Source organism: Argopecten irradians, chromosome 4, assembly GCF_041381155.1.
Source record: "Argopecten irradians isolate NY chromosome 4, Ai_NY, whole genome shotgun sequence".
Lineage (NCBI taxonomy): Eukaryota > Metazoa > Mollusca > Bivalvia > Pectinida > Pectinidae > Argopecten > Argopecten irradians.
In genome coordinates this window covers 5196660-5223244 of record NC_091137.1, presented here as the reverse complement: position 1 = coordinate 5223244, position 26585 = coordinate 5196660, and the positions used below count along the sequence as shown (strand labels likewise).

The 26585-nt window shown below is 38.3% G+C and overlaps 1 protein-coding gene across 2 annotated transcripts in view; it reads right to left on the bottom strand.

The window, feature by feature from the left end:
* LOC138320423 (carboxyl-terminal PDZ ligand of neuronal nitric oxide synthase protein-like) overlaps positions 1-26585 on the bottom strand; it is a 193364-nt gene that overhangs the window by 103257 nt on the left and 63522 nt on the right. The window lies entirely within an intron of this gene.

The following is a 26585-nucleotide window of genomic DNA, read 5'->3' as shown; positions in this document are numbered from 1 at the left end:
CTATTCCATCACAAGATAAACACATTATTCCACAACCAGTTTATAGCCTAGCTTGTCCTTTCAGCTCTCAATAAGGTACTTTCATTATATCTAACTAGCTTATCAAAATTTGGATAAATTTGTGATATATATTCAATTTATAATAATAAAAGTTTCATACAATTCTGTAATTATTTTATCTATGATCTCAAATTGACAAATTGTAGTAGTGTTATTTTACTACTTTTATTTTGTATACGTTATATTTTAGTGCGCGTTCGCGTATGGTCCGTGTAGCGATAGTCGTGGGTCGCGGATACGCAATGCGACAAGATCGTTGGCGCGCGCGCGGAAAAGGCACGTGTAAGTGAGAGCGATGAGTTATGTGAATGTGACGTAATGTGTATGTCAATCATATTTGTGTCCTTATATGGTATTAGTCTATTGTCTACGTCGAGTGAATGTTGGGTAGTTTATCTGGGGTATTGGTCACTTGGGGTTTGGATGACCAAGAGGCAACATTGATCTCTAGTAGATGAACTGATTGCAGACTCATAGGAAATTAGCCCAATACATAATTGTAAGTACCTGTATGTAGTTTAAATATTATTATCATAATATAATATAATATCTATTTAATATATTTGATTATGGTAATCGTTTATTTAAAAGTAACTTATCATTTTTGGAATTTCGATAAATTTTAATATCGGGCATAATTATTCAGACGGAGAGTGATTTCGATGGTATTCGTATTGTTTTAATTAATTGTATTGTTTTATTATTTCAACAGTATAAAACGAGTGGTTTGAGCTCGTCGGACGACGGTCCGGTGAAACCCTCTTCACACTGAAGAGGTGGGTATTTTTATATATGCTATAGTTATGTAATAGTTGCCATCTATACATATAGATGTTGTTAACTGCTATTATATATGTTCTGATAACGAACTGGTTAACTATCCGTTAGAACATGTAAAGTAATATTGAACATATGAGTATAGCCGTATAATTGTATGTATATAGATAACTGTATATTAAATGGTAATATGATGTAATTCATGTTACAGGGTATTATTTTAATGAATAAATGAAGTGAACCTGACAACAGCATTGGTGTCTTCCTTGAAACCATAGCTACTACATTGGCGCCCATGTATCGTTGGATTGATGACCTTTGTGTACTGCCAGTCGACACGCATGACGGGATACGTTGTGATTCCTACCAAGTAGAATAGCGACCTTGAAGGCCCGACAGGTAAAGTCACCTGTGTATACCTATCGACGATTCACCTGGTGAATGAATGAATGGATTTCCATTGTGTATGTTTGTGTATCGGAAAGACACGCGTCTACGTTTGAACGACCTACAGATGACCTTGACCAGCGAGTGCGCGTGTACGGCACGTTTCCTATATGTGCGTATCTATAGTGAATTCTAAGCTGAAAGTGAATGGATAAGAGCTGGACGAAGGAATATCCGGAGGAGACCGTACACGGTAAATGACATTTGTGTACCACTGACTTTTCATATATCTTGCTATAAATCTTGTGCTTCTTCTGTGATCTTCAGTTAAAAAGTGTAAATTGACATTCTGTATTTCACAAAAGTTTTTTTTTCTCTTGATAACGTTGTTCTAAAATTTGTGAATATTTACTTGATTTCAACTACCGATTCAGTATTTTTATTATTTTCGTTCGTTGTCATAAGATGTGTATTTTCTAAATTTGTATTTCCGGTTGTGAACTTCCTGTTTATGTACTTCCGGTTATTCTGTACTTGTGGCATATTAGTTCCGGTAACTTTTTGACATTTTTTTTTAGATATAAAAAATACTTGCTTTCAGAATCTTGTTTATTTTCACGATAGTATATTAGTATGGAGTAATTGATTATTTTTTTTGCTGTTACACGAGTTTATTGGATACTTATTTAATTTAGATTTTTGTTTGCTACAATTACTTGGTTTTGTTTGCGAGCGAATTAATTATTTTTTTTGCATTGAAGTTTAGATACTTTTGTTTTGTTGGTACATTTATATTTTGGTTGTCGCTGTGTACTTTGCTAAAAATCACTCGTCTCTGATATTTGTGTTTTTTCTTTTTGCCGCATTTTTTTTTTTTTACTTTAACATTTGTTAGGATTGTTTGCTTCTAAACTTAGTTTTTTTTTATTTTAATCTTTTCGGACCATTTGTGCCATAGGTGTACTTGTTTTTTTTCTCTGCCGCTTTTCGCTAGTTTATTTTTTTTTACACTTAGGAGTTAGCATGTAGGATAGTTTGTTGTTGTTTTTTTTTTCAGTGGAATTTATAATTTTTTTTTTTTCTTTTGTGGGAACTTACTGGGTCAATGTTGGTGTGTTCTATGTTATATGTACGGAGTGAATCTTTCTGCATTTATGTTGAGTATATGAGTGTGCGTTAGGTGCTATTTTTGCTATTTTGGATTGACGCTTCGGTCTCGTACGCGTGTTGCATATATATTGACTGCGCGCGATCGTGTATATATGTTTTTTTTTTAGTTGCTTTGGATGTTGCTGACTTGGCTGGATATATTCAGTAAGTGTTTACATCTATGAGGACAAGAGTAGAATACTTGTTTCGTGTTTGGTAAGGACACATAGATGATACTGGTGTTTGTTTGCTTTAGCATTTTATTATTTTGTTTATGTTGTAACCCTTGCTTTGTTATGTCGGATTCAAAAGAGAAACTCGCTCAGGCGGAAGCGATACCTCCACCCGGGGATAGCGATCCTGTTGCGGAGGCGACGAAGTTATTTTCTCAGCTTGGTGCTAGGCCCAAGGGTGAAAGTTTACTTACTTTGAGGAGTCAGATGATGGATTTTCTCAGCAATACTGGAGGAGTGGATACTGCGGACCCATCGTGACGTGGTCATGGGGTAAGTAATACTCAAAGTACTAGCTCTTCTACTTTGGACACGAGGTTCTATAAGATACCTATATTCTCCGGAGATGATGGGAAAGGCGAGGCTTCGTTTGATTTATGGAAGTATGAGGTACAATGTCTCATCGATACGGGTAAGTCTCAGGATATCATTGGACAGTCGATTCGGAGGTCATTGAAGGGAACTGCAGCTAAGGTAGCTATGAGACTTGGAGCTCATGCGACGCCAGCCCAGCTGATCGCCAAATTGAGAAGCTTGTATGGTATTGTTGATGATCAGGAGACTTTGCTGGAGAACTTCTATGCAGCGCATCAACAACCTAAAGAGACCGTGACAGAGTGGGCTTGTAGGCTTGAGGACTTGTTGCTGAGGGCTGATGCTGCTATAGGACCCGCAGAGCGTAATAAGAGGTTACACAACAAGTTCTGGTCAGGATTGAGACAGGAGTTGAGAGACATAACCGGCCACAAACATGATTCTATTTCTGACTTTGAGGAATTGTGCATTGCAGTCAGGTCTATGGAGAGGTCAAGAGATGGTGGTAAATCTGCGATGGCGACAGCTACTGTTCATTCTGTGGTTGAAGGAGAGACGAAGGATGAGAAGGATGACTTGAAATCTATGGTAAACCAGTTGTCTGCCGCTATTCAGAGGTTAGAGAAACAGATGTCTGACGGAGGCGCGGTATCTTGGAAGAACAGCCGAGATCATCGTAACCGGAATAGAGGGAATTCAAACAATTATGGAAAAGGATCTGTTTACCATTCTAGGCCATCTCAGGATAAGTCTGATGGGGATGATGAGTCATTAGGAAAGAAACCTGATGTTATCTGCTGGAGATGCAGGCAGCCGGGACATATTAGAGCGCGATGCCGAGTAATATTGGATCACTCGCGGAGTTCGGTAAAAGGGAAGGAGTCTATGAAGACGGACCGCTCATAGATTTCCGAATACAAGGTCCGGACGGACGGAAGAGGACTACTGGTGCACGGATGATTGGCAATGCTAATGAGGTAGATGTCACAGTAGATGGCACTGGAACCAGAGCTTTACTGGATACAGGCGCGACGGTGTCTACGGTGAGTCAACGATTTTATGAAAGCCATTTGAGTCATCTGGAATTACAGTCTGTTGGTGAACTACTTGCTATTGAGTGTGCAGATGGACAACAGTTGCCGTATTCGGGATTGATTGAGACGAATGTCAAGTTTGAAGGATTACCTGGATCAGCTGAGCAGAGCTGTTTATTGTTGGTTGTTCCTAACAGCAATTATAACTCGAAGGTACCAGTTTTGTTCGGGACAAATGTTTTGGATGTATTATTAGGAGATTGTCGAAGGAAGAAAGGACCGAGGTATCTACAGAAGGGGTTGGATACGCCATGGTTTTTTAGCGTTTCGTTGTATGACGTTGAGGGACCGGGATTTAGCGAGGAATCGTAACAGCATTGGTCTTGTTAAGAATGCAGGAAACATGGATTGTATTTTGAAGCCCAATTCTACGGTTACTCTAAAGGGATACATAGATCAGCGAAGTGCTTATCCGACTACTTGCGCTATCATTCAGCCTACGGAACGTTCTAAACTGTCGAAGGATATAGACGTTACGCCTACTGTATTCTCCTACGATTGTGATAACACACAACCGCTAGATATCCAGCTTTCAAATTTAACCACAAGGACATTTGTAATTCCTCCTAAGGCCGTTTTGTGTGAAATACAGCCGGTGGTTGTACAAGAGTTGCCTAAATCTGATGACGAGATGGGAATACTTCAGTCGTTTATGGACAAGATAGACTTTTCAAATTCAGCTGTTACCGAAGATGAATTGCGTATTGGAAAGAAACTCATTAAGGACTACGAGGATATATTCTCACATGGGGACACTGATCTTGGATGTACTGGTCTCGTGAAACATCGAATCGATTTGACGGATGCAGTTGCTTTTAAACAACGTCACAGGAGGATACCGCCTTCTATGTACGATGAAGTCAAGACTCATCTTCAACAATTGCTATCTGCAGGAGTCATTAAGCCATCACACAGTCCTTGGTCTTCGAACGTTGTTTTGGTAAGAAAGAAAGACGGATCATTGAGAATGTGTGTAGATTTCCGTCAGTTGAATCAGAGAACCATACGGGATTCATATGCTTTACCACGAGTGGAGGATATTCTGGATTGTTTAGCTGGATCGCATTACTTTACCGTGTTGGATTTAAAATCGGGTTATCATCAGATCGAGCTTGAGGATGAACACAAGGAGCGTACTGCGTTTTCTGTTGGCCCATTAGGATTTTACGAGTTTACAAGGATGCCATTTGGACTTACAAATGCTCCTGCGACGTTTCAGCGCTTAATGGAACGATGTATGGGAGACCTACACCTTGCCATTTGTTTGATATATCTTGATGATTTAATTATCTTCTCAAGGACCTATGATGAGCATTTGGAGAGGTTAGGAAAGGTTTTTCAGAGATTACGAGACAACGGATTGAAACTTGCATCTAAGAAATGTCAGTTCTTCATGAACAGAGTTGCCTACGTGGGACATATTGTTACACCTGATGGAATTGAGGCTGACCCAAAGAAGATTGAGAAGGTACGAGATTGGCCGACACCAACTAATCCTGAGGAATTACGTCAGTTTTTAGGGTTCGCGGGATATTACAGAAAGTTCGTAAAGGATTTTGCAAAGATGGCGCGGCCTTTAACCAACTTATTGCCACCAACAAGAGATAAGAAGAAAAAGGGTAGAGTGAAGTCCGATGTGGGTACCGTTAAATGGATGTGGACGTCTGAACAGGCTACTGCATTTCAGAGTCTGAAGGATGCACTGTGCAACCCACCTGTCCTTGGTTATGCTAATTACAGCCGGCCGTTTGAGCTGCACACGGATGCGAGTACCCAGGGACTAGGAGCTGTTCTTTATCAAGAGCAGGATGGACATTTGAGACCTATTTGCTACGCCAGCCGAGGATTAGGTAAATCGGAAAGGAATTACCCAGCTCATAAACTGGAGTTCTTGGCGTTGAAATGGGCTATTACGGAGAAGTTTCATGATCATTTATATGGACAGAAATTTACAGTTTTAACGGACAACAACCCTTTGACCTACGTCCTATCTAAGGCTAAGCTTGATGCGACGGGGCATAGATGGCTGTCCGCTTTATCAGCATACAACTTCGAGATAAAGTATCGACCAGGAAGGAACAATGCCGATGCGGATGCTTTGTCACGACTTCCGGGATGTAGCATTTCGGCAGAGTCTGTGCAAGCAGTGTGTAAGGGAGTAGTTACCTGTAGTGGACCCCTGGTAGAATGTTTGAGTTTGTCAGCAGAGGCATTGGATACATTTGAAGTTGAAGACGAACATGGTTTCCGCACGATGACAGCACGTGAATGGAGAAAGTTACAGGCAGATGATGATGTCATTGGGGAATGGTTGCCAGTCATAAGGCAGAACCTGAAGCCGTCACGAAAGAGGTTATCCGCTATTCCAGAGAGCGCCACCCTTAAGAGATGCTGGGATAGCTGGAAATTGAAACGTGGTGTGCTGTATAGACACATGTCTGATGAAGAGGGCGAAGTAGACCAACTTGTACTGCCGGCTTCCATGCGCGAGCAAGTGTTGACGTCGTTACATAATGATACGGGCCACCCAGGACGCGATAGAACGTTATCATTGCTGCGGGATAGATTTTTTTGGCCTGGCATGACCAAAGACGTGGAGAAGTGGCTAAAGGAATGTCAAAGATGTCTCTTCAGGAAGTCTAAGATTGATGTCAAGGCACCGTTGGTAAGCATTGTCACCACCCAGCCCATGGACTTGGTGTGTATGGATTTCTTGAAATTGGAAGTTTCCAAAGGCGGGTTCCAGGATGTGTTGGTAATTACTGATCACTTCACGCGGTACGCTAAAGCGATACCTACCCGTAGCCAGTCTGCTAAAGCGACTGCTGAGGCGCTTCAAGGATTTATTGAGCATTACGGAATTCCACGGAGGTTACATTCCGACCAAGGCGTTAACTTTGAGGGGAAGGTAATCGAGAGCTTATGTGACACACTACACATCGCCAAATCAAGGACGACGCCATACCACCCTAGTGGGAATGGGATGTGTGAGCGATTTAATCGGACCCTTATTGACATGTTGGGAACACTGGAGCCTCATCAAAAAAAGGATTGGAAAAGCTACGTAGGATCTCTAACGTTAGCTTATAACTGCACAAGGCACAAGACTACTGGATATTCGCCATTCCATCTAATGTTCGGACGACAACCGCGTTTACCAGTTGATCTTTTGTGTGGATTTGTTGAGGAACCTACTTCACGTTCTTTACCGGATTATATTAAGAATTTAAGGAACAGGATGTCTCATTCGTTTAGCTTGGCAAGTAAGAAGGCTCGGGAATCGCAGAGTCGACAGAAGGCAGACTACGATCTTCGTAGTAGGGAAGCCGTTTTGGAACCGGGAGACCGAGTTCTTGTCAAAGTACTGGCCTTTGAGGGACGACATAAGCTAGCGGATCGATGGGAACCTGACGTGTACATCGTAAAGAGTCAGCCCAATGGAGACGTTCCTGTATACACAATACAGAGGGAAGACGGGAAGGGGAAATCAAAAACCCTCCATCGGAACCATCTACTTCCCATTGGAGCGATACCTGTGGAAATAGATAAGGAACCACTTCCTGAACTTCCACCTCGACCAGTTCCACGTATAAGGAGGTCGAGGCTGGAACGTGAACCACTTCGAAAGGAATCTGTGGCGGAACTCGTCGAACCACTGTCCGGGAACGATAGTAGCGACAGTTCCGATGAGGATGTTGTGGGCATGGATATTAATTCCGATGTTCAGCGGCCACCCACGCAGGATAGTATCCGGTCGAGCAATGACACGGTACATATTCCTGGACCTCGCACTGGTTTCGTTGATGTGGAAACGTCGGAATCTGAACCGGAGAATGCAGCTGCTGATGCAGTACAGGGAAATGTTAATTTGCCTGAACCGGAGATTCTAGTGCCAAGGAGATCGACAAGGAACAGACGACCGCCTAATTGGATGACCTCTGGCGAGTTTGTATGTTCACAGCAACCTGTTGAAACGGTGCCGGACTGGAAAATGAAGGCTTTATTTCTGGTGGACATGGTATCTTCAGCGTCCTTTCGGGATATGCCTTCGGCTGCTCAACAGGCAATGCTAAAAATTTTAAGCACTTAGTTTTTTTTTCTTTTGTCATTGGATACTTGTAACCATGTTGTAATGTTATTTTGGAAACCCTTGCGGAAGATGAGGGCATCTTCTTTACGAGCGGGGGAGTACGGGATGAATTTTGTGGCTGAAATTAAGATTTTTGTTGTATATTCTTTTATCGTATTGTAATTTCATTTATTTTGTTTATGGTTTGTCCTTGACATATAGATGGGGACAGCTTCCATCTAAGGAGGGGAGAATGTAGTAGTGTTATTTTACTACTTTTATTTTGTATACGTTATATTTGAGTGCGCGTTCGCGTATGGTCCGTGTAGCGATAGTCGTGGGTCGCGGATACGCAATGCGACAAGATCGTTGGCGCGCGCGCGCGCGAAAGGCACGTGTAAGTGAGAGCGATGAGTTATGTGAATGTGACGTAATGTGTATGTCAATCATATTTGTGTCCTTATATGGTATTAGTCTATTGTCTACGTCGAGTGAATGTTGGGTAGTTTATCTGGGGTATTGGTCACTTGGGGTTTGGATGACCAAGAGGCAACATCGATCTCTAGTAGATGAACTGATTGCAGACTCATAGGAAATTAGCCCAATACATAATTGTAAGTACCTGTATGTAGTTTAAATATTATTATCATAATATAATATAATATCTATTTAATATATTTGATTATGGTAATCGTTTATTTAAAAGTAACTTATCATTTTTGGAATTTCGATAAATTTTAATATCGGGCATAATTATTCAGACGGAGAGTGATTTCGATGGTATTCGTATTGTTTTAATTAATTGTATTGTTTTATTATTTCAACAGTATAAAACGAGTGGTTTGAGCTCGTCGGACGACGGTCCGGTGAAACCCTCTTCACACTGAAGAGGTGGGTATTTTTATATATGCTATAGTTATGTAATAGTTGCCATCTATACATATAGATGTTGTTAACTGCTATTATATATGTTCTGATAACGAACTGGTTAACTATCCGTTAGAACATGTAAAGTAATATTGAACATATGAGTATAGCCGTATAATTGTATGTATATAGATAACTGTATATTAAATGGTAATATGATGTAATTCATGTTACAGGGTATTATTTTAATGAATAAATGAAGTGAACCTGACAACAGCATTGACAAAAATTAACAAATATGATAATATCCCTTTGCTTACATTCTGGTATATATAAGCTCAATCTCTAATTTTCCTTAACCTTCACCAAAATACAGCCAAAACTTTTAAGATACTACATGACCATTTGGCATTATTATACAAGCCAGACTATGGTGTGACTGTCCAGAGAAAGTTTCCAATGCCTTCCTCACAGGGGCAACCACTAAATTTAAAGCCAAATGTAAGGCAGTGTGGTATTACCACATTTGCCATACTTAGCGCCCCTCCCCCTATAAGTGCCCCTCCCCTCTTCAAGAGAAGAAGTTGAAGGTATGTAAACACCACAAACCCTGTAAACACCACCATCCTTGTAAGCACCACCATTCCTGTAAACAACATAATCCCTGTAAACAACACCATCCCTGTAAAAAATCATCTCTGTAAACAACACCATCCCTGTAAACATCATCTCTGTAAACAACACCATCCCTTTAAACATCACTGTCCCTGTAAACACCGTCGCCCCTGTAAACACCACCATCCCTGTAAACACCAATATTCCTGTAAACATCACCATTCCTCTAAACAACACCATCCATGTAAACATCAACATCCCTGTAAACACCACCATCCCTGTAAACACCGCCATACATTGGATTTAACATGTAAACACCACCATCCCTTGGATTTAACATGTAAACACCACCATCTCTTGGATTTAACATGTAAACACCACCATTCCCGGGATTTAACATGTAAACACCACCATTCCCGGGATTTAACATGTAAACACCATCATCCCTTGGATTTAACATGTAATCACCACCATCTCTTGGATTTAACATGTAAACACCATCATCCCTTGGATTTAACATGTAATCACCACCATCTCTTGGATTTAACATGTTAACACCACCATTCCATAGATTTAACATGTAAACACCACCATCCATTTGATTTAACATGAAACACCACCATCCCTTGGATTTAACATGTAAACACCACCATCCCTTTGATTTAACATGTAAACACCACCATCTCTTGGATTTAACATGTAAACACCACCATCCCTTGGATTTAACATGTAAACACCATCATCCCTTGGATTTAACATATAAACACCACCATCTCTTGCATTTAAAGCCCCATTATGTTTTGGGGTGAAAAAATATCGCCATAAAGTACCAAAATATGCTGAATAGTAGAGCATATATCCTTATGGAAATATCCGCTAATAAAAAATGCCCAACATTTCCATGTTTTTCAAAAACAATAGAAAACCCCTCTTCGGAGAGGGGGAAATCCGTAGTTCCGCCCCACAGCCAAAACAATCTAGTACGCATGCGTAGGCACATAAAAAGTGGAATTTCCGTAACAAACACGTGTCAGCGAATACACATGGGTCCGTTGGAACGTGTTGATGAGCGAGACCGATTCTTCAAACAATGATAATTATGAATTAGCGGCCAAGTTGCTCGATCGCGATCGACTGCACGTATACGAACCACGCGTGGACCTACAGTACAAATACATGCTGTGGATGTATTTACATGTACAATGTCCATGTACTCATGTAGTTTCTATATAAAACTAGACTAGAATGGAAAGCAAGCAATCAACAAAATTATAATTACAATGGTATTTGCTGATCTTATGTATTTTGTATTTTGTAATTAAGATTTATAGATGCCTATAAGGCCTAATCTAGCGTTATTGAAATGTACATTGAAACCGAACACGCGTTTGTGTTACCTGACGAGGCCTCCCATGGGGTGGCTCGACAAAACTCATAAACAACTGAAAGTAAACACAAATACGCCATGTCGTTACCTGCTATATAGATATTACACTTTGTTTCTTTTTATAATTATACAGCGATGTATACATACATACGAAGCCTGGTAAGCCTACATGTTCTACTCCATCGAATACCGAACATAAAATTAGACCAGTGTTTGAGACAACAGGGTCAACGAGGATATCGGCATATCGGATATATCACAGGTTTACGGCGCACGCACGCAAAAAAAAAAAAAAAAAACCACAAAAAATATTTATTTATTTATTTATTTATTTTTTGCGCGCGCGTCGTAAACCTGTGGATATATCCATGACAAGAGATCTTGATCATGAATTACTAACTGAGTACAATCCACATTGTAGCATAAGATTTATGAATTTTGTAATTACTAAATGCAGAAACATATACATTGTATACATAATATATGTTTATGCTACATGTAAAGATACATGTATATGAACAAAAGGTGTTTGGCTCTATCGACATTTCTCTCTCTATATATATATGTAATACTGTGTCAATATATAAAGAGAGAAAAATGTCTATAGAGCCAAACACCTGTGTATGAGCCACATGTAGGCCTTTGTGATTCATATCATCTCAGAAGTCATTGCATGCACCGGACAGGAAAAGGAATGCATGTATAAAATGTAAAATAGTTTGGTTTGATTGAATAGTACCAAAAAATGGAGTATAAAAACAGTCCGTTAATGATTTCTATACAGTTCATCAAGTGAAGAAGATCTGGTGGAAAAGTATACCAAAAGAAGAGAAAATGGGGAAAATATCCGTTTTAATAAGACGGTAAAGTCCTAGGCATCACGAACTTATCTTTTCTTACATATTTTATTTATCGCATAAACTTTTAGACTTGCTCCATAAATCGAACTTTTTCTATGAAAACAAATGGGCTGAATGCTAGCCTAATAAACATAATTCACGTTCAGCGTAAAATGGAATGCACACTCGTGAAATTAGAGAAATTTCAGTTTCAATTCCCTTTTCCTTTTTACTACGTACATGTATACGGTACGGTACCTACTTGACAAATGATAGTCCACCAGGTAGCATCAAGGGTCAAAATCAATATAATATATGGTGTGTCTTTTTAATGACGAAACTGCAATAGTCTGACAATATTTATATCCCCTTAGTTCACTCTAATACTGACGTATGTACTCATATAAATGGGAGATTTTTATTAGTTTAAGTACATGAATACTGAGAATAGATATATATACATGTAGATGTAATATAACCGTGTTGATCATGAGCAAAGTAATATGAAACAGACATGTCTCAACATACAATTTGATGTATCTCGACTAGCGCCGATTCCAGTGATCTTTCATAGACATAAGAATATCGTTATAAAATACCCAAAGAAGAAATAGAAACCAGTTATAATACATGTACATGTATATAGTAAGCTATTAGTCCACCTCTTTATGTATGCTCTAAATATTTAGAGAAACTGTGCTCTCCTTACTCTCAATTATGAATAGATTATTAGTATCATAATATTTATTTGTATATATATAGTTTTGGGTAAATACTGTATTTATCTCAAATCATTACACGAGAGGAAAGTTAAAATCAACCGATCATTACCAAAATTGACACGGCCATGTGTTTATATTTGTACGATAAAATACCCCATATGGTGCCTCATGTATGCATTTCACTATTTACATCCACTATTTTTCGATTAATACGTATTATGTATTAAGCTTTATATAAACTATATGTAACCTTTGACAGGGCACATTTATAATCTGTGAAATCTAATATGTATCATATACTAAAACAATTATAGAACATTGCATTGCTTACAGTTTGCTCAAAACTGCCCTCTCTCTCGGCCACGCTTGTTTTGTTTACTACCAGGTATCGAACATATACGTATACACGAGGTATTTTTAACTATGCAAATCAACCCATTCTATTTTTAGAATTCTTTACTAATTGATAATGGTGTAATTATCTTCATTAGAAACAAACCAAATGAAGAACCTTTCATAAGGGAGGTCAATGTATATTTTAGCAAAGTTTGGTAAAAGCATAATGGGACTTTAACATATAAACACCACCATCTCTTGCATTTAACATGTAAACACCACCATCCCTTGGATTTAACATGTAAACACCACCATCCCGGGATTTAACATGTAAACACCATCATCTCTTAGATTTAACATGTAAACACCACGATCTCTTGGATTTAACATGTAAACAACACCATACCTTGGATTTAACATGTAAACACCACCATCCCTTGGATTTAACATGTAAACACCACCATCCCGGGATTTAACATGTAAACACCATCATCTCTTAGATTTAACATGTAAACACCACGATCTCTTGGATTTATCATGTAAACAACACCATCCCTTGGATTTAACATGTAAACACCACCATCCCGGGATTTAACATGTAATCACCACCATCCCTTGTAATTAAGATGTTAACAACACCATCCCTGGGATTTAACATGTAAACACCACCATCCATTTGATTTAACATATTAACACCCCCATCCCTTGGATTTAACATGTAAACACCATCATCCCTTGGATTTAACATGTAAACACCACCATCCCGGGATTTAACATGTAAACACCATCATCTCTTAGATTTAACATGTAAACACCACGATCTCTTGGATTTAACATGTAAACAACACCATCCCTTGGATTTAACATGTAAACACCACCATCCCCTGGATTTATTAAACCCAACATTTAAATGTAAACACCACCATCCCTTGGATTTAACATGTAAACACCACCATCTCTTGGATTTAACATGTAAACACCACCATCCCTTGGATTTACAGTAACACCACATCCTTGGATTTAACATGTAAACACACATCACCACATCCCTTGGATTTACATGTAAACACACATCCTTGGATTTAACATGTAAACACCACCATCCCGGGATTTAACATGTAATCACCACCATCCCTTGTAATTAAGATGTTAACAACACCATCCCTGGGATTTAACATGTAAACACACCACCATCCATTTGATTTAACATATTAACACACCCCATCCCTTGAATTTAACATGTAAACACCATCATCCTTGGATTTAACATGTAATCACCACCATCTCTTGGATTTAACATGTAAACACCACCATCCCTTGGATTTAACATGTAAACACCACCATCTCTTGGATTTAACATGTAAACACCACCATCCCTTGGATTTAACATGTAAACACCACCATCCCTTTGATTTAACATGTAAACACCACCATCCATTTGATTTAACATGTAAACACCACCATCTCTTGGATTTAACATGTAAACACCACCATCCCTTGGATTTAACATGTAAACAACACCATCTCTTGGATTTAACATGTAAACACCATCATCTCTTTGATTTAACATGTAAACACCACCATCCTTTTGATTTAACATGTAAACACCACCATCCCTTGGATTTAACATGTAAACACCACCATCCCTTGGATTTAACATGTAAACACCACCATCTCTTGGATTTAACATGTAAACACCACCATCCCTTGGATTTAACATGTAAACACCACCATCCCTTGGATTTAACATGTAAACACCACCATCCCTTGGATTTAACATGTAAACACCACCATCCCTTGGATTTAACATGTAAACACCACCATCTCTTGGATTTAACATGTAAACACCACCATCCCTTGGATTTAACATGTAAACACCACCATCCCTTGGATTTAACATGTAAACACCACCATCCCTTGGATTTAACATGTAAACACCACCATCCCTTGGATTTAACATGTAAACACCACCATCCCTTGGATTTAACATGTAAACACCACCATCCCTTGGATTTAACATGTAAACACCACCATCCCTTGGATTTAACATGTAAACACCACCATCCCTTGGATTTAACATGTAAACACCACCATCCATCCCTTGGATTTAACATGTAAACACCACCATCCCTTGGATTTAACATGTAAACACCACCATCCCTTGGATTTAACATGTAAACACCACCATCCCTTGGATTTAACATGTAAAACACCATCATCTGATTACATGTATTTAACATGTAAACACCACCATCCCTTGGATTTAACATGTAAACACCACCATCCCTTGGATTTAACATGTAAACACCCATCCCGGATTTAACATGTAAACACCACCATCTCTTGGATTTAACATGTAAACAACACCATCCCTTGGATTTAACATGTAAACACCACCATCCCGGGATTTAACATGTAATCACCACCATCCCTTGGATTTAAGATGTAAACAACACCATCCCTGGGATTTAACATGTAAACACCACCATCCATTGGATTTAACATATTAACACCCCCATCCCTTGGATTTAACATGTAAACACCACCATCCCTTGGATTTAACATGTAAACACCACCATCCCTTGGATTTAACATGTAAACACCACCATCCCTTAGATTTAACATGTAAACACCACCATCTCTTGATTTAACATGTAAACACCACCATCCCTTGGATTTAACATGTAAACACCACCATCCCTTGGATTTAACATGTAAACACCACCATCCCTTGGATTTAACATGTAAACACCACCATCCCTTGGATTTAACATGTAAACACCACCATCCCTTGGATTTAACATGTAAACACCACATCTCTTGGATTTAACATGTAAACACCACCATCCCTTGGATTTAACATGTAAACACCACCATCCCTTGATTTAAATTAACATGTTAAAACACCACCATCCCTTGGATTTAACATGTGAACACCACCATCCCGGGATTTAACATGTAAACACCACCATCCCTTGGATTTAACATGTAAACACCACCATCCCTTGGATTTAACATGTAAACACCACCATCCCTTGGATTTAACATGTAAACACCACCATCCCTTGGATTTAACATGTAAACACCACCATCCCTTGATTAACATGTAAACACACCATCCTTGGATTTAACATGTAAACACCACCATCCCTTGGATTTAACATGTAAACACCACCATCCCTTGGATTTAACATGTAAACACCACCATCCCTTGGATTTAACATGTAAACACCACCATCCCTTGGATTTAACATGTAAACACCACCCATCCCTTGGATTTAACATGTAAACACCACATCCCTTGGATTTAACATGTAAACACCACCATCCCTTGGATTTAACATGTAAACACCACCATCCCTGGATTTAACATGTAAACACCACCATCCCTTGTTTAAACACCACCATCCCTTGGATTTAACATATAAACACCACCATCCCTTGGATTTAACATGTAAACACCACCATCCCTTGGATTTAACATGTAAACACCACCATCTCTTGGATTTAACATGTAAACACCACCATCCCTTGGATTTAACATGTAAACACCACCATCCCTTGGATTTAACATGTAAACACCACCATCCTTGGATTTAACATGTAAACACCACCATCCCTTGGATTTAACATGTAAACACCACCATCCCTTGGATTTAACATGTAAACACCACCATCCCTTGGATTTAACATGTAAACACCACCATCCCTTGGATTTAACATGTAAACACCACCATCTCTTGGATTTAACATGTAAACACCACCATCCCTTGGATTTAACATGTAAACACCACCATCCCTTGGATTTAACATGTAAACACCACCATCCCTTGGATTTAACATGTAAACACCACCATCCCTTGGATTTAACATGTAAACACCACCATCCCTTGGATTTAACATGTAAACACCACCATCCCTTGGATTTAACATGTAAACACCACCATCCCTTGGATTTAACATGTAAACACCACCATCCCTTGGATTTAACATGTAAACACCACCATCCCTTGGATTTAACATGTAAACACCACCATCCCTTGGATTTAACATGTAAACACCACCATCCCTTGGATTTAACATGTAAACACCACCATCCCTTGGATTTAACATGTAAACACCACCATCCCTTGGATTTAACATGTAAACACCACCATCCCTTGGATTTAACATGTAAACACCACCATCCCTTGGATTTAACATGTAAACACCACCATCCCTTGGATTTAACATGTAAACACCACCATCCCTTGGATTTAACATGTAAACACCACCATCCCTTGGATTTAACATGTAAACACCACCATCCCTTGGATTTAACATGTAAACACCACCATCCCTTGGATTTAACATGTAAACACCACCATCCCTTGGATTTAACATGTAAACACACACTTTGATTTAACATGTAAACACCACCATCCCTTGGATTTAACATGTAAACACCACCATCCTTGGATTTAACATGTAAACACCCACCATCCCTTGGATTTAACATGTAAACACCACCATCCCTTGGATTTAACATGTAAACACCACCATCCCTTGGATTTAACATGTAAACACCACCATCCCTTGGATTTAACATGTAAACACCACCATCCCTTGGATTTAACATGTAAACACCACCATCCCTTTGATTTAACATGTAAACACCACCATCCCTTGGATTTAACATGTAAACACCACCATCCCTTGGATTTAACATGTAAACACCACCATCCCTTGGATTTAACATGTAAACACCACCATCTCTTGGATTTAACATGTAAACACCACCATCCCTTGGATTTAACATGTAAACACCACCATCCCTTGGATTTAACATGTAAACACCACCATCCCTTGGATTTAACATGTAAACACCACCATCCATTTGATTTAACATGTAAACACCACCATCCCTTGGATTTAACATGTAAACACCACCATCCCTTGGATTTAACATGTAAACACCACCATCCCTTGGATTTAACATGTAAACACCACCCCTTGGATTTAACATGTAAACACCACCATCCCTTGGATTTAACATGTAAACACCACCATCCCTTGGATTTAACATGTAAACACCACCATCTCTTGGATTTAACATGTAAACACCACCATCCCTTGGATTTAACATGTAAACACCACCATCCCTTGGATTTAACATGTAAACACCACCATCCCGGGATTTAACATGTAAACACCATCATCTCTTAGATTTAACATGTAAACACCACGATCTCTTGGATTTATCATGTAAACAACACCATCCCTTGGATTTAACATGTAAACACCACCATCCCTTGGATTTAACATGTAAACACCACCATCCCTTGGATTTAACATGTAAACACCACCATCCCTTGGATTTAACATGTAAACACCACCATCCCTTGGATTTAACATGTAAACACCACCATCCCTTGGATTTAACATGTAAACACCACCATCCCTTGGATTTAACATGTAATCACCACCATCCCTTGGATTTAACATGTAAACAACACCATCCCTTGGATTTAACATGTAAACACCACCATCCCTTGGATTTAACATGTAAACACCACCATCCCTTGGATTTAACATGTAAAACACCACCATCCTTGGATTTAACATGTAAACACCACCATCCCTTGGATTTAACATGTAAACACCACCATCCCTTGGATTTAACATGTAAACACCACCATCCCTTGGATTTAACATGTAAACACCACCATCCCTTGATTTAACATGTAAACACCACCATCCCTTGGATTTAACATGTAAACACCACCATCCCTTGGATTTAACATGTAAACACCACCATCCTTTCGATTTAACATGTAAACACCACCATCCCTTGGATTTAACATGTGAACACCACCATCCCGGGATTTAACATATAAACACACACACCATCCCTTGGATTTAACATGTAAACACCACCATCCCTTGGATTTAACATGTAAACACCACCATCCCTTGGATTTAACATGTAAACAACCACCATCCCTTGGATTTAACATGTAAACACCACCATCCCTTGGATTTAACATGTAAACACCACCATCCCTTGGATTTAACATGTAAAAACACCACCATCCCTTGGATTTAACATGTAAACACCACCATCCCTTGGATTTAACATGTAAACACCACCATCCCTTGGATTTAACATATAAACACCACCATCCCTTGGATTTAACATGTAAACACCACCATCCCTTGGATTTAACATGTAAACACCACCATCCCTTGGATTTAACATGTAAACACCACCATCCCTGATTTAACATTAAACACCACCATCCCTTGGATTTAACATGTAAACACCACCATCCCTTGGATTTAACATGTAAACACCACCATCCCTTGGATTTAACATTAAACACCACCATCCTTGGATTTAACATGTAAACACCACATCCTTGGATTTAACATGTAAACACCACCATCCCTTGGATTTAACATGTAAACACCACCATCCCTTGGATTTAACATGTAAACACCACCATCCCTTGGATTTAACATGTAAACACCACCATCCCTTGGATTTAACATGTAAACACCACCATCCCTTGGATTTAACATGTAAACACCACCATCTCTTGGATTTAACATGTAAACACCACCATCCCTTGGATTTAACATGTAAACACCACCATCCCTTGGATTTAACATGTAAACACCACCATCCCTTGGATTTAACATGTAAACACCACCATCCCTTGGATTTAACATGTAAACACCACCATCCCTTGGATTTAACATGTAAACACCACCATCCCTTGGATTTAACATGTAAACACCACCATCCCTTGGATTTAACATGTAAAACACCACCATCCATTTAATCCTCTGGATTTAACATGTAAACACCACCATCCCTTGGATTTAACATGTAAACACCACCATCCCTTGGATTTAACATGTAAACACCACCATCCCTTGGATTTAACATGTAAACACCACCATCCCTTGGATTTAACATGTAAACACCACCATCCCTTGGATTTAACATGTAAACACCACCATCCTTTCGATTTAACATGTAAACACCACCATCCCTTGGATTTAACATGTGAACACCACCATCCCGGGATTTAACATATAAACACCACCATCCCTTTGATTTAACATGTAAACACCACCATCCCTTGATTAAATTAAACCCACCATCCCTTGATTTAACATGTAAACACCACCATCCCTTTGATTTAACATGTAAACACCACCATCCCTTGGATTTAACATGTAAACACCACCATCCCTTGGATTTAACATGTAAACACCACCATCCCTTTGATTTAACATGTAAACACCACCATCCCTTGGATTTAAACATGTAAACACCACCATCCCTTGGATTTAACATGTAAACACCACCATCCCTTGGATTTAACATGTAAACACACCATCCTTGGATTAAACATATAAACACCACCATCCCTTGGATTTAACATGTAAACACCACGATCTCTTGGATTTAACATGTAAACACCACCATCCCTTGGATTTAACATGTAAACACCACCATCCCTTGGATTTAACATATAAACACCACCATCCCTTGGATTTAACATGTAAACACCACCATCCCTTTGATTTAACATATAAACACCACCATCCCTTGGATTTAACATATAAACACCACCATCCCTTTGATTTAACATGTACACACCACGATCCCTTGGATTTAACATGTAAACACCACCATCTCTTGGATTTAACATGTAAACACCACCATCCCTTGGATTTAACATGTAAACACCACCATCCCTTGGATTTAACATATAAACACCACCATCCCTTTGATTTAATATGTAAACACCACCATCCCTTGGATTTAACATGTAAACACCACCATCTCTTGGATTTAACATGTAAACACACCACCATCTCTTGGATTTAACATGTAAACACCACCATCCCTTGGATTTAACATGTAAACACCACCATTCCTTGGATTTAACATATAAACACCACCATCCCTTTGATTTAACATGTAAACACCACCATCCCTTGGATTTAACATGTAAACACCACCATCTCTTGGATTTAACATGTAAACACCACCATCTCTTGGATTTAACATGTAAACACCACCATCTCTTGGATTTAACATGTAAACACCACCATCCCCTGGATTTAACATGTAAACACCACCATCCCTTTGATTTAACATGTAAACACCACCATCTCTTGGATTTAACATGTAAACACCACCATTCCCGGGATTTAACATGTAAACACCACCATCTCTTGGATTTAACATGTAAACACCACCATTCCCGGGATTTAACATGTAAACACCACCATTCCCGGGATTTAACATGTAAACACCACCATCTCTTGCTTATAAGGTTGTGATGTAATACAGCATGTTTACTATGACAGATTTATGTGCCATAAGTACAGAAAGAGTTAATATGGGTGACTATCTCAACAAGTTTTTCATCCACAGATTAACATTTTTGGTTTTTTTATAAACCCCTCAATTTTTTATAATTTTTTAAATGTCTTAGGAGCTAATTATGGCAATACAATATATGATTATCATCTATCAGATACAAATTACTATAGGGTTAACTCTAAATATAGGTCTTATTGTTATATATATCTGGATAAAGGCCACTTATCTAGAAGCATCTGTACAAATACAAAGACATAACTTCTGTCTTAGTATCACTAATCTATCACTCATAAATTTGGCAGAATCAAGCTTCTTCGATCTTTTTCAATCCTTTCCGTCTCCAAGGTTGAGTCTGCCATTAAATCAACTCATGGACTATCCCTCCTGTGTGTTAGACAGTGTTCAGACATGAAACAGTAATTGTATTTAATTCACCAAGGGAAAACTGACTCTCTCAACATGGCAACAAACAACAGTTTATTTCACTTACAAAAAACCCATTTCCATCAAACATTTAAATGACCTTGTTTGAAGTAGAGAAGGTGTTAATTTTTCTTCACTTATCCAATAATGTCGGCCATCTATATCATTATAAAGGTTTTAGGTCTACACTGGGGCCAAATCTGTCTGAGAACTTCTCTGTTTTTTAAAGTTAATTCAAGAAGCTCTCTAAGAATTTTTCAGTTTTTCTTAGGTAGTTCAAGACGTTGTTCAGTAAATGCGACAATTATAGTTTCTGTGATTCATTTCCTGTTATCAAGTTTTTACATATAATACACAGGGTACAATCTATTTTACTGGTTCTATCAATACCTGTCCTATTGTCAGAAAGCAGCTGTAAACTCAATCGTCATGCTTACCACTCTGTTTTGTGGGGTTTTTTTTTCAATTAGCTGTAACGCTAATCACTTGTTATGTGATAATTATCCTCATTGCTCCAGTGTTTTATTTTACAATAGTCCTCAAACCTGCTCTATAGATAAAAGAGGTAACCACCATAACAATCCAAATCCGTAACATCAACCATGTTATATCACTTTACTGGAATCTCTCATTGACACCATGTTATATCACTTTACTGAAATCTCTCATTTACACCATGTTATATCACTTTACTGAAATCTCTCATTTACACCATGTTATATCACTTTACTGAAATCTCTCATTTACACCATGTTATATCACTTTACTGGAATCTCTCATTTACACCATGTTATATCACATTACTGAAATCTCTAATTTACACCATGTTATATCACTTTACTGAAATCTCTCATTGACACCATGTTATATCACTTTACTGAAATCTCTCATTTACACCATGTTATATCACTTTACTGGAATCTCTCATTTACACCATGTTATATCACATTACTGAAATCTCTAATTTACACCATGTTATATCACTTTACTGAAATCTCTCATTTACACCATGTTATATCACTTTACTGAAATCTCTAATTTACACCATGTTATATCACATTACTGAAATCTGTCATTGACACTTATATCACTTTACTGAAATCTCTCATTGACACCATGTTATATCACTTTACTGGAATCTCTCATTGACACCATATTATATCACTTTACTGAAATCTCTAATTGACACCATGTTATATCACTTTACTGGAATCTCTCATTGACACCATGTTATATCACTTTACTGAAATCTTTCATTGACACCATGTTATATCACTTTACTGAAATCTCTCATTGACACCATGTTATATCACTTTACTGGAATCTCTCATTGACACCATGTTATATCACTTTACTGGAATCTCTCATTGACACCATGTTATATCACTTTACTGAAATCTCTCATCGACACCATGTTATATCACTTTACTGGAATCTCTCATTCACACCATGTTATATCACTTTACTGGAATCTCTCATTGACACCATGTTATGTCACAATACTGGAATCTCTCATTGACACCATGTTATATCACTTTACTGGAATCTCTCATTGACACCATGTTATATCACTTTACTGAAATCTCTCATTGACACCATGTTATATCACTTTACTGAAATCTCTCATTTACACCATGTTATATCACTTTACTGAAATCTCTCATTGACACCATGTTATATCACTTTACTGAAATCTCTCATTTACACCATGTTATATCACTTTACTGAAATCTCTCATTGACACCATGTTATATCACTTTACTGGAATCTCTCATTCACACCATGTTATATCACTTTACTGGAATCTCTCATTGACACCATGTTATATCACTTTACTGAAATCTCTCATTGACACCATGTTATATCACTTTACTGGAATCTCTCATTCACACCATGTTATATCACTTTACTGGAATCTCTCATTGACACCATGTTATATCACAATACTGGAATCTCTCATTGACACCATGTTATATCACTTTACTGGAATCTCTCATTGACACCATGTTATATCACTTTACTGAAATCTCTCATTGACACCATGTTATATCACTTTACTGAAATCTCTCATTTACACCATGTTATATCACTTTACTGAAATCTCTCATTTACACCATGTTATATCACTTTACTGAAATCTCTCATTGACACCATGTTATATCACTTTACTGGAATCTCTCATTCACACCATGTTATATCACTTTACTGGAATCTCTCATTGACACCATGTTATATCACAATACTGGAATCTCTCATTGACACCATGTTATATCACTTTACTGGAATCTCTCATTTACACCATGTTATATCACTTTACTGAAATCTCTCATTGACACCATGTTATATCACTTTACTGAAATCTCTCATTGACACCAAGTTATATCACTTAACTGAAATCTCTCATTGGCACCATGTTATATCACTTTACTGAAATCTCTCATTGACACCATGTTATATCACTTTACTGAAATCTCTCATTGACACCATGTTATATCACTTTACTGAAATCTCTCATTTACACCATGTTATATCACTTTACTGAAATCTCTCATTGACACCATGTTATATAACTTTACTGAAATTTCTGATTTTTTTTTTACTTGATAATAACGAAATGATCAACTTAAGTTCTATGGACTTAATCCAATAAATGCACAATTTTTTTTTCAAGCATATCAAAAGTTTTGAAGTTTACACATTGGTCTGGGATTTCCATAAAATGATAGGTCAAAAAGCAGTAGGAACTAACAGCACATCTTGTCAGACGGAGATTGTCAGACCGAGATTCTGTAGATTCCGTTACTCATCAGCATCAAGACCTGTCACCTTTAAAAATACTTAAAACAAGAATATTTGATATAAACTCTCACTTCACATACTCACTGTTTTGGTGATACATTGTTTAATAATTTTTACATTAAAAATATAAATATTTGTGTTTTTACAATCTTCTTGGTGCCTATAGATATGATAATAAAACCTAGACAGCCTTCATACCTTAGGAACATGGCACCATGGAATATTACCTACACTATCTGTAAGTTTGAACAAGAAATTTGTATGGGTTTATTTTCAAACACAATTTGATAGAATTTCCAGATTTAATCTTAGAAGTCTTAGTGAGTGACTCATCATCATTTTCACTCTCCTTAGATAAGGTCTTTTACAGCTATAGTTTGTAGCCTGGGGGATTCAGTTTCAGGTTTTTTTTTTTGAGAAATCATCTTAGAGTGTTTTTCTACAACATTTGTGAAATAACAAGAGTAGGCAAAGATTTTATACCTATGCTACAGCACCTATATTACCGCTTCTAATTCATATTAAAGTTAAAATATTAGTAACAGAATTTTAACTGAAGCTGTGTGACCTGACACTGCCAGTGAACAGGTATCACACAATCTGTAGATCATTGGCCAGTCTGATTGCCCCTGGTATATGACTTAACTATGTCTTTTGAGTAGCAGCATCAGCTAAAAGCACAGTTTCTTTGAAGCTCCCCTGAGAGATATATCGAAGACTTCCTAAAGCTCCCTGGAGAGAGATCCTGCAGACTTCCTAAAGCTCCCTGGAGAGAGATCCTGCAGACTTCCTAGAACTCCCCAGAGATAGATCCTGTATACTTCCTAGAACTCCCCAGAGATAGATCCTGTATACTTCCTAGAACTCCCCAGAGATAAATCCTGTATACTTTCTAGAACTCCCCAGAGATAGATCCTGTATACTTCCTAGAACTCCCTAGAGATAGATCCTGTATACTTCCTAGAACTCCCCAGAGATAGATCCTATATACTTCCTAGAACTCCCCAGAGATAGATCCTGTATACTTCCTAGAACTCCTCAGAGATAGATCCTGTATACTTCCTAGAACTCCCCAGAGATAGATCCTGTATACTTCCTAGAACTCCTCGTAGATAGATCCTATATACTTCCTAGAGCTCCCCAGAGATAGATCCTGTATACTTCTTAGAACTCCCCAGAGATAGATCCTGTATACTTCCTAGAACTCCTCGTAGATAGATCCTATATACTTCCTAGAACTCCTCAGAGATAGATACTGTATACTTCCTAGAACTCCCCAGAGACAGATCCTGTATACTTCCTAGAACTCCTCAGAGATAGATACTGTATACTTCCTAGAACTCCCCAGAGACAGATCCTGTATACTTCCTTGAGTTCCCCGTAGATAGATCCTGTATACTTCCTAGAACTCCTCAGAGATAGATCCTATATACTTCCTAGAACTCCTCAGAGATAGATACTGTATACTTCCTTGAACTCCCCAGAGATAGATCCTATATACTTCCTTGAACTCCCCAGAGATAGATCCTATATACTTCCTAGAACTCCCCAGAGATAGAACCTGTATACTTCCTAGAACTCCTCAGAGATAGATCCTGTATATTTCCTAGAACTCCCCAGAGATAGATCCTGTATACTTCCTTGAGTTCCCCGTAGATAGATCCTGTATACTTCCTAGAACTCCCCAGAGATAGATCCTGTATACTTCCTAGAACTCCCCAGAGATAGATCCTGTATACTTCCTAGAACTCCCCAGAGATAGATTCTGTATACTTCCTTGAGTTCCCCAGAGATAGATCCTGTATACTTCCTAGAACTCCCCAGAGATAGATCCTGTATACTTCCTAGAACTCCCCAGAGATAGATCCTGTATACTTCCTAGAACTCCTCAGAGATAGATCCTGTATACTTCCTTGAGTTCCCCGTAGATAGATCCTGTATACTTCCTAGAACTCCCCAGAGATAGATCCTGTATACTTCCTAGAACTCCCCAGAGATAGATCCTGTATACTTCCTAGAACTCCCCAGAGATAGATTCTGTATACTTCCTTGAGTTCCCCCAGAGATAGATCCTGTATACTTCCTAGAACTCCCCAGAGATAGATCCTGTATACTTCCTAGAACTCCCCA